Raw genomic sequence first — 10,523 nt, forward strand, 5'->3', positions numbered from 1 at the left:
ATCCTCCTAGAGTCCATTCCAGAAAAAATATTTTTTGTGTGTGCATTATGAGGAGTGGGTTCTAACTGGCTTAGGCACAATGGACTGTGACCCAAGATTTCTCCAGTTTAAAGATTGCATGTGTTCAGAGACCTCTTAGCCAAAGAGCTTTAGATTGCTAGACTGCACTGCTCAGAGAGGAAAATTCACAGGTGATACCAGCAATACTGTTGACTACTGGCTATTAAAAGACCACATAGGATTTAAATCCTCTTCATTAAAAAAAAAAAAAAAGAATTTTAAATATATATATGTGAAATTAGTTGCTCCTGAAAGACATAGAAAAAATACAACAATATCCTTAAAACAGTGATTCTCAATTCTACCCACATATTTTAATCGCTTGGGCGGGGGGGGGGGGGGGGGGGGGCGTGTTTAAAAAGACTAATGATCAGGACTATATCAGACCAATGAAATCAAAATCTCTGAGTGTGGCCCAGGGACTGATGGTGGTTCAAATCTCCCCAGATAATTTCAATGAAGAGCCCGGTTGCAACCCACTGTTTTAGAAGGGCTAATTCTCATGTATTAGGAACCTGGCTTTACTGAATTAAAAGAAATGCTTAAAATAAAATCTAATTGATAAGAGTTGTTTATGCAGTTGATCTGAACTTAAAGCCCAATAATTCTAATGATTCTGAATAGTCTCAACATTTCACAGAATTTATGAGGAACAGAAAACCTGTCAGTAAAGAGGTAGGTAGTTGGTTTCCTTACATGGATCAAAGCAAACACAAATACCTGTGAGCAAACATTCTTCCTATTCCTTCCTGGAATTCTAGTAACTAGCACAGTTTGACACATATGAAGGCTTAATTAATGTTTGCTGACGTACACCATTCTGGTCCTTCCCTTCTCCATCAAACACTCTAGGAAAGAAAACATCATGATCACTTAGTAGGTTATCTAATGGGGCACTTAACTGTACCCTTGAGAAGCAATATTATTGAATACATTATTTCATTAAAATATTGACTATCTATCATGTGACAATTACCATAATTTGTATTAGGGGTGATAATGATAAATAATGTAATCCTTTCAAAATCATTTCTAACATCTTTTCAACAATTATTGGACCTTAGTTTCAAGATTAAGGGACACTCAAAGCCACAGTGTTAGTGTGTGAGAGAGGGTAAACTGGAACTGAATTTTCTAATTCCCAACACAAAGCTGTTTTGCAGGGAGCAAACTGTGTCACTTTTAGAATATGTGTAAATTTAACATAATAAGATTAATCCTAAAAGTAGATGATTGTGTGGAAGAAGTCATATGTGTGGCTCTGCACAGAGGAACTTCTCAGTTCTATCAGTTGTGTGTAAGCAACTTTGGGATTAGAAATAGATTCCCTTTCATGACTGGGTTGAAATGAATTTGTTTTGAGAGTAAATAATATGAAGTTCTTTGTAAGGTAAAGAAAATTGTCTCTGAGACTCTAGGAGAGTAATTGAGATAAGTAAAGCAAAGAATAATTTGAGAGTGGCACATAGTTTAAGGAAAATAGAATAAGTTGTTTTCAAAATGAATCTCTAATTTCACAAAAAATATTCAATCGTTCAGAGATTTCAGTTATTTGTAGACTACTGTGAGAATTCTTAAAATTTAAGGGGGGAGAACCCCAAATCAACAGATACTGATGCCCCTTTTCCCATGATTCTTCCTCTCAGTCTCTATTTTCCAGCAGCTCTAACCTCCCAAAGTTGTTCAGGAAAGCCAAGGATAACCCTCTCAGGGCATTTCTACAAGGGATTGTCTTTCCAACTCTTAAAAAGGGGCATACTTTTCATCTTTTGATTTCTACTTACTTTTCCCTCACAAAGAGGTCTTTTCTGACCACTCTATCTTCTGCCCCAACATACACTATACTCCTACACTACTGCCCTTTGATTTTCTTCTAGGCACTTGGCACTCCCAGAGATTATTTCACTTCCTTGTTTACATGGAAGTCTACTTTAGTAGTGTGCATGCTCTACGAACGTAGAATGCTGGCTCTTTTTCATTGCTGTATGCTTGTCACTAAAGCAACTGCCTGCTTCACTGCATTCAATGATATTTTAATATTTGTAGTTGTTAGTAAGGAAGAAAGGAACAAAGACAGGTAGATTCAATGGTCAGCATATACTATGAAAATTCAGACAAATATAAGATATCATGTGTTTCCAGTTGATTGGTATAAAATAAAGATGAATAAAATCCAATGTTGTCAAGGAGGCTAAAAAATGTACCCTATAACACCTTCTAGAACTCTAAATTGGTACAACCTTTGGAGGTAGGGAGTTAGTACTGCTAACAAATTTTTTATGTGCACATTTTTGGCCTATAGATTTCTCTTCCCATCTATTGTCTTATTAATCAATATAAACTAGTAATAAGTTATACATGGATGTTTATAGAAGATTATAGGTAATAGGCAAAAACTTTGCAAAGTGTTTAAATGTCCATCGATGGTTAGATAATCGTAATACTTAGAAATAAACACTAAGTAATTGTTAAAAAGAGAATGAGGAAAATCCAAGTGGACTACCATAGAATAATATCTGTGATACACTGTTAGTTATTTTAAATGAGGTGTAGAACTATATGTCTATCAATGCATTTTGCAAGCGACTTATAAGGATACTCATCAAACTGTCAACTACATTTACTTCTAAGTAAGTAGCTGGACTGTGGCAAGGAGATGGTAATGAGGGGGAAATTTTCACATTTTATGTACCATCAATTTATATTTCATTATTTTTAAAAACTATTACAATTTGTTTTTTTAAAAAACATACTAGCTTTCTAGAAATATCCCTATCTTGGGTTTCTTGAGAAACCTAGCCTGACCTATTGTCAGATGATCTTGCCAGAAAATAATTGCTAGATTAGAAGCTTCATAAGGACAGATAATGTATATGTTTAGAGCTCATTATTCCTGTTTGAGAATATGTCACATAGAATGCACTTAATATACTACATTGAATGAATGAAAAAATAATGCCAGGGAAATAATTTAGTTGCTGTAATTTATAAATTAGTCAGCACTATAGATTTTCTAAAACAGAATATTCCTCAAATTTGAAGTTATCAAAAAATTTAAAAACTTTTATAAATTAGAATTCTTCAAGTTTTTAAAAATTCTCTAAAGTTAAAAGCATACTGGTTAACATGTCATGAACAGGCTTCACCTTCAAGCAAGAATTGAAACAAGGGTATGTTGTTTTGTTTTGTTTTGCTTAATTTTTACTGTACTGTCAGCCAATCAATTTGTATTGCTCTTCATTTTTTTATTGTGGTAAAATAAACATAATATAAAATTTACCAACTTAACCATTTTTAAGTGAAGTTCAGTGGCATTAAGTATATCCTCATTTTTGTGCCATCATCACTACCCTTCATCTCCAAATGTTTTTCATTTTGTAAAACTAAAACTCTCTATTAAATAATAACTTTCTATCCCCCTCTCCATTCTACTTTCTCTCTGAATTGACTACTCTAGATACCTTATATAAGCAAATCACACACTATTTGTCCTCTTGTGACTAGCTTATTTCACTGAACATAATGTTTTTCAAGGTTCATCCATGTTATAACTTCCTTCCCTTTTAAGGCTGTATAATATTCCATCATACAAATGCATCACATTTTGCTTATCTATTCATCTGTCAATGGACATCTTTGACCTTCCAGCTATTGTAAATAATTCTGCTGTGGACATAGGATACAAATATCTCTTCAAATCCCTACTTTCAATTATGTTGGATATATATTCAGAAGTGGAATTGCTAGATCATATGGCAATTCTATTTTTTAATTTTTTGAGAAACTGCCATACTGTTTTCCATAGCAGCTGCACCATTTTACACTCCCACTGACAGTGCACAAGGATTCGAATTTCTCCACATCCTCCCTAACACTGGTTATTTTCTGGGTTTTATAGTAACCATCCTAATGGATGTGAGGTGTTATGTTGCTGCTTGCTTTTGAAATAGCAAAAAATGGGAAACCTAAACCTAAATGACCAACACAAAGAGATTCTGATATTTTAATCTAAGACATTTATTTTTTAATTCTAGCAACTTTGAAATTGGAATGCATATTACAACTGAAGTCATCTTATAGTTAAATTTAATAGTGTTATTTTATATCTCAATGATGTTTAAAACAATGGTGTTTTAAAATTAATACTGTTTTAGATTCAATGATATATGGAACATCCAAAGTTTTAAATCACAAAGGATTAGATAAAGTATCTGAATTACATCTCAATAAGGATTAGTTGTAACAATCAACCTAAATGTACAAAAGAGAAAAAGTAATGAGGTAACAAGAAAAATAATTTTCATGAATTAAAAAATATATATTTAAAGTAGTAAGGACACAGGTTGATTCCAGCTCCTACTAGATCCTGAGCTGTGCAATTTTTTGGCAAGTTATTTAACTGCCCCATGGTGCAACTTCTACAACTGTAAAATGGGCATAACAATATTTGTATGATATTATACCTACAGGCTTATATCCTATTTGTTAGAACTTAGCAAATGGCAACAGGGATGAGAGGATAATTTTTTTTGAGAGGATAATTTATATTTTTTCCCTAAGATATAAACTAGAGCTTCTATCATTAAAAAAGAAAGAAAAAAATAATAGGAAATAATCTTCAGTCTATGTCAAGGGCACTTAAGTTATTCCAATAAATAGTAATTGTTCACTATTTTTTCAATTAATACCCTATTTTTAGATTTTTTTCATTCATTAAACCTTTGTAGTAAAAATATTTCTGAGGTAGAGAGCACCTGGGTGGCTCAGTCAGTTGAGCAACCAGCTCTTGATTTCAGCTCAGGTCATGATCTCAGAGTCCTGGGATGGAATCCTGCATCCCAGATGGAGCCCTCAGAGCAGCAATTCTTGACATTCTCTCTCTCCCTCTCCCTTTACCCCTCCCCCAACTCCACACAATCAATCAATAAAATATTTAAACAAAGATATTTCTGAGGGTACAATGATGACTGAGAATAATATAGAAATATATACATAAAGAAAAGCAAATTTTTTTCTGAAAAAGATTTAAATTGCTAAAGATATATTTGCAAAGCCTCTCTCCAAATGCTAAGTAACGTGATTACATAAAATGGTATATTTAATCGAATTTTATTTTAACTCAATTTTCCTTTGTTATGAACCAAAATGATTTTGACCAATATGACACATTAATGTATAATCTTGCATGACGTTATATGTTCAGAAAGTGCATATGATTTACTGGATTACTGATTTTATAAATGAAGTATATATGTTTAGGCCCATGGTATCTGTCATAGATAACAGTAGATTTTGGGAAATTCTACCAAAGCATGTGCCAGGAACTACAAGGGAATGGAAGGGAAGAAGGAAATAACCTTCAATGTGTCTCCCCTGGAATGGATGTGATGAAGAACCAGACAGATTGAACACCTCTCTTATGGAAGATAGTAGGACAGAAGAATGTCCTCAGCATGACATGGTCACCAGTCTGCAACTAATTCAGTGCACTTAAGTCTATGTGGAGCCACTTCCATCCTCAGCACATTTTCCACTATTTAAAGATTACATAGAAGAATAAAACAGGAACTAACCCCAATTAATGTTTTAAAATTCTGTAAGGTCTTCTATACCTTTAAGATTAGCGTGTCTAAGAAAAACTGTAAAAAGTGAAGTAGCATGCTAATTAAATATGGTATGAATTTAAAGTACCAAAGTTTAAAGTGAAATATACCAAGCTCTAGAAGACATAATAAAATACTAATGCCAAAATTAAAATGAATAACCAAGTTGCCCTGCAGTATAATTTCAAAGACTAGCTAAAAGAGAAGCACTTCCAGAATAATGGAATAAGGACCTCTAAAAATCAGCTCCTACATCAAAAAGTCAGAACATTGACAATAATTGTCAAGATCAACTTTTTCAGAACTCTAAATATTAAGCAAAGGCTTTCAATAAGTCAAGAAAAACAGTTGAATCTTGAAAAGAACATCAATCTTTGTGGGTAATTTAGCTTGCCTTATTCCTATTCCCCTCTCACCATCTTTGTGGTAGCTTTGACAACCAGCAGCCTCAAAATAATGATAATTGTGAAAACCAAATGCCATGATTTAAAAAAGTGGAAAGACCTGAACAGATACCTCATTAAAGAAGATATACAGGTGGAAACAAACATTTAAATACATGGTCAATATTCTATGTCATTAAGAATTGCAAATTAAAACAATGAGATACCAATCCCCACCTATTAGAATGCCCCAAATCCAAAATCCTGACAATATCAAATGTTGGTAGAGCAACAGGAACTCTCTCATTCATTGCTGGTGTGAATGAAAAATGGTACAGCCACTTTGGAAGACAATTTGGCAGTTTCTTACAAAACCAAACATTCTCTTACCATACAATTAGGCAGTCATGTTCATCGGTATTGACCCAAAGGAACTGAAAACACATCCACACAGAAATCTGTGCATGAATGTTTATAGCATCTTTGTTCTTAATTGCTAAAACTTGGAAGTAACCAAAATGTCCTTTAGTAGGTGAATGAATGAACTGTGGTACATCCAAACAATGGAATATTTTCCAGCACTAAAATTCAATGAACAACCAAACCATGAAAACACATGGAGGAAACTTAAATGCATATTACTCAGCAAAAGAAATCAATCTGAAAAGAATGCATAGTATATGAGTCCAACAAGATGACATTCTGTAAAAGACAAAGCTATGGAGAAAGTAAAAAGATCTGGTTGCTGGAGTCGGAGAGAAGGAGGGATGACTACATGGAGCATATAAGATTTTTAGGGCAGTGAAACAAGTCTGTATGACACTATAATGGTGAATAAATGTCATATATAAAATATATACAACAATAAGGGTGAACCCTAATGTAAACTGTGGACTTTGGGTAATAATAATGTGTCAATGTATGTTCATCGATTATAGCAAAAGTACCTGTCCGGAGCAGGATGCTGATAGTGGTGGAGGCTGTGTAGAGTAGTGAAAACTATCTGTACTTTCTGTTCCTCTTCTGTGAACCTAAAAGAGCTCTAAAAAAATAAATAAATAAAATCTACTTTTAAAAAAAGAAATTAAGTACTGATTCTTGCTACAACGTGTATGAACCTTGGAAACATTATGCTAAGTGAAAAAGTCAGTCACAAAAGACCATACATTGAATGATTACATTTACTTGAAATATCCCAAAATGGCAAATCTATTGAGACAGAAGACAGATTAGTGGTTGCCATGGCATGAAGATTAAGAGTAATGGATAGTTAGGGCTAATGGCTATAGATTTGGGGGTATGCAAGGGGATGAAAATGTTATAAAATTAAAGCGTTGATGATTGCAAAACTCTATGAATATACTAAAGAGCATTGAGTTGTAAGGATTAAATGGGTGAATTTTACAGGATGTGAATTATAACTCAGTAGAATTGTTATTTAAAAAGACCAACTCTAAAAATATTCTGAGCAAGATAGTTATATCATAGTAAGCATATATCCTTAGCATAAGTCCATGAGTAACTGTGACACTTAGGTAACTTTGAATCCACTGGCTCCACCATTTACTTTCTTTGTGCCTGCAGACAATTACTTAAGCTTATTACATTAAGTGTTTCCTCACAATAAAAAGGAGATAATCCTCAAAGCATAGCTGAGACAATTTAATATGATATCATAGAAAAAGCACTTCCATGAGTTTTCTCACTATTGGAGAATAAAATTACAAATGAATAAAGGAGGAAAGCTAAAACAAATTCTGTGGTACTGCACTGGAGTCAGAGATATTGGCATGAACTCATGTTTATTTTTATATGTTTGAAGATAGATACAGGAATAATTATAGATATCTGTGTATACATGATTTAATATATATACAGTTCCTCTAACATACAAAGAGTTCCTAGTTCTGTGAGCAGAGAAGACCTAGAGCAGCAATACTTCTATAGCCATCAGCACACCAAAGATCCAGATCTGAGTTTCTAAATACCATTTCCCAATAAAAGGAACTAGGATTTCCTGGAGAAATGGAAAATTCTAGAACTGGAACAGGGAAAATACTGATAAATCTGACCTTCTTATAAAGATGTAAAAGAAAGTGCCTTAAGGGGGCATGGGGGTATAATACATGGCAAAAGGATATAAAAGCCAATTTGAAAGAGTTCAAAATGGCCAAAGCTGGAACAATTTGAGCAGCACAACAAATAAATTTAGTATTGGATTATGATCCCAAAAAAATAAATATCCATTGCCCATACTGAGCTACACAAATGATTGAATCCATTAATAAACTGGGGAGACTAAATAAATGTTCTTTATGAAAGTATTCCAAAGGATAAATAGAGAAAGATTAAGGGAAAAGAACATCCCCATTAGACATAGAAACAACTGCTGCAAGCAAGATCCATAGATTAATGCTCAAATAGGTGAAATTTTATGGAGTAAGAAGATATTTCCTTCACTTTAAAGTGTTGCCCTGAAATACTCATTACTTACTGTGGTGGCTTTAACATTTGCTTCCAACTTTATAGTAATTTTTCAGTGAAGAAACCTGGTAGACACCATCTAAACCAGGTGATGAAGGTTTACATCCCTGTCATAAGTCATGTCCCTATTCTGTTCCCCTGATAACATGACCACGATATGAAGAAAGAACATATCACCCCTATGGTATTCTCTCCACCCATAACTCCAGTCTAATCATGAGAAAACATCAGATAAATCCAAACTGATGGACATTCTACAAATACTTGACCAGTACTCTTTAAAAGAGGCAAGATAACAAAGAACAAGGGAAAATGGAGAAATTGTCGTTTATTAGAGAAGAGCATGGCAACATGATGACTAAATGTAATGTGTGGTATCTCGGATCAGATGCTAGAATGGAAAAAAGTCATTAGTGGCAACACTGGTGCAACCAGGATAAAGTCTTCAGTTTAGATAATAGTGAACATTGTTAATTCTTAGTTTCAGTAAATGTGCCATAGTATATAAGATGTTAGCTTTAGGGGAAGCTGGATGAACTGTATTCAGGAGTTCTGTGTACTATCTGTACAACTCTTCTATAAATCTATAATAATTTTAAAATAAGAACTTAAAAAACAAAACTAGGATCTGGCCTGCTTAACATGCTCAATAAATTATCCTCAATATTATATCCTGAAGTTAGCTATTGCCAGAGTCTTCTAAAAGTAACACCCTCTGAATTGATCACCAACTCTCTCTCCAACCTCAAATATCCCTTTGGTTTTAATGTGAAGGCTCTAAGGAATCACATTAATAAACATGATGTTTCCTACACACGAGTCCTATGCACCCCCCCACCCCACCATCCTAATTGATTGGACTAGGAATGGACACTTGACCCAAACAAAGCCAATGAGTCCCTTCCTCCAGGGATATAGGATTCCAGGTACATCTGTCTGATCTCTTGAATGGAGGAAGTTTACTTAAGAATACTTAGAAGTTATTTTATAATATCTGATTTCAGAAGCCATTTGTTACAGACTGAATGTTCATATTCCCCCAATATTCACTGTTGAAATTCTACCCCTGAATATGATAATATTAAGTGGTCGGCCTTTGGAAAGTGTTAAGGTCAAGATCGTGGAGCCCTCATGAATGGGAGTAGTGATCTTATAAAAGGGGCCCAGATAACTCTCTTGCTCTCTATCTGCCATGTGAGGATACAATGAGAAGTTAGTAGTCTGAAAACCAGAATAGGGTTCTCACCAGAACTTGACCATGCTGTCACACTGATCTTCCAGACTCCAAAACCATGAAAAATAAATTTCTATTGTTTAGAATCCACCCCATCTATTTTTTTGTAAGACTAAGACACCATTCCACAGCAAGAGAGTAGAATAAGTAAGACATGCTTGAGGGGCAGACTGATAAATAGGAACTGAAAGGATTACCTGGGTCACTGTAGAGTGGCACACTCTAGTCCCCACTGGTTCCCAAAGCATCTGCTCATCTTGCCCTTACATTCCATGAACTACTCGGTCACCCAATTTCTCTTTGGGCTTAAACTGGCTCGATTTAGCTTCTGTTAATGTAACTTGAACGTTCTGGCTAATACAACTACTTTGTAGGAAACGGCGAGCATTTAGACCTGCATTTCCTGTTTTTGCTTTTTAATATTCAAGTTCGGTAACTTCTTAGTCACAGCTCATATAACCTATCTGATTAAATTACCCCTTTCCTCACACATATACCACATCTCTTCAATTCTGGCCATTTGTTTGTTTTGTGCTTGCCCACTGAAATACCTTTAATCTATCCCATCATGTCCAAATTCCACCCATAGAGCCAGGTTTGGTTTAAATGCCCTCTTTTCCATGTAACCTTCCCTGCCACCCACCTAAAAAAAAGATAAAATATGTATATATGTATATGTCATGATTCCTCATATACATCTTTTATGCCTTTCTATCTTTGTGTAGTCATTTATTTATTCTCATCATCTTCCCTCTTAGA

Source organism: Vulpes vulpes, chromosome 5, assembly GCF_048418805.1.
Source record: "Vulpes vulpes isolate BD-2025 chromosome 5, VulVul3, whole genome shotgun sequence".
Classification (NCBI taxonomy): domain Eukaryota; kingdom Metazoa; phylum Chordata; class Mammalia; order Carnivora; family Canidae; genus Vulpes; species Vulpes vulpes.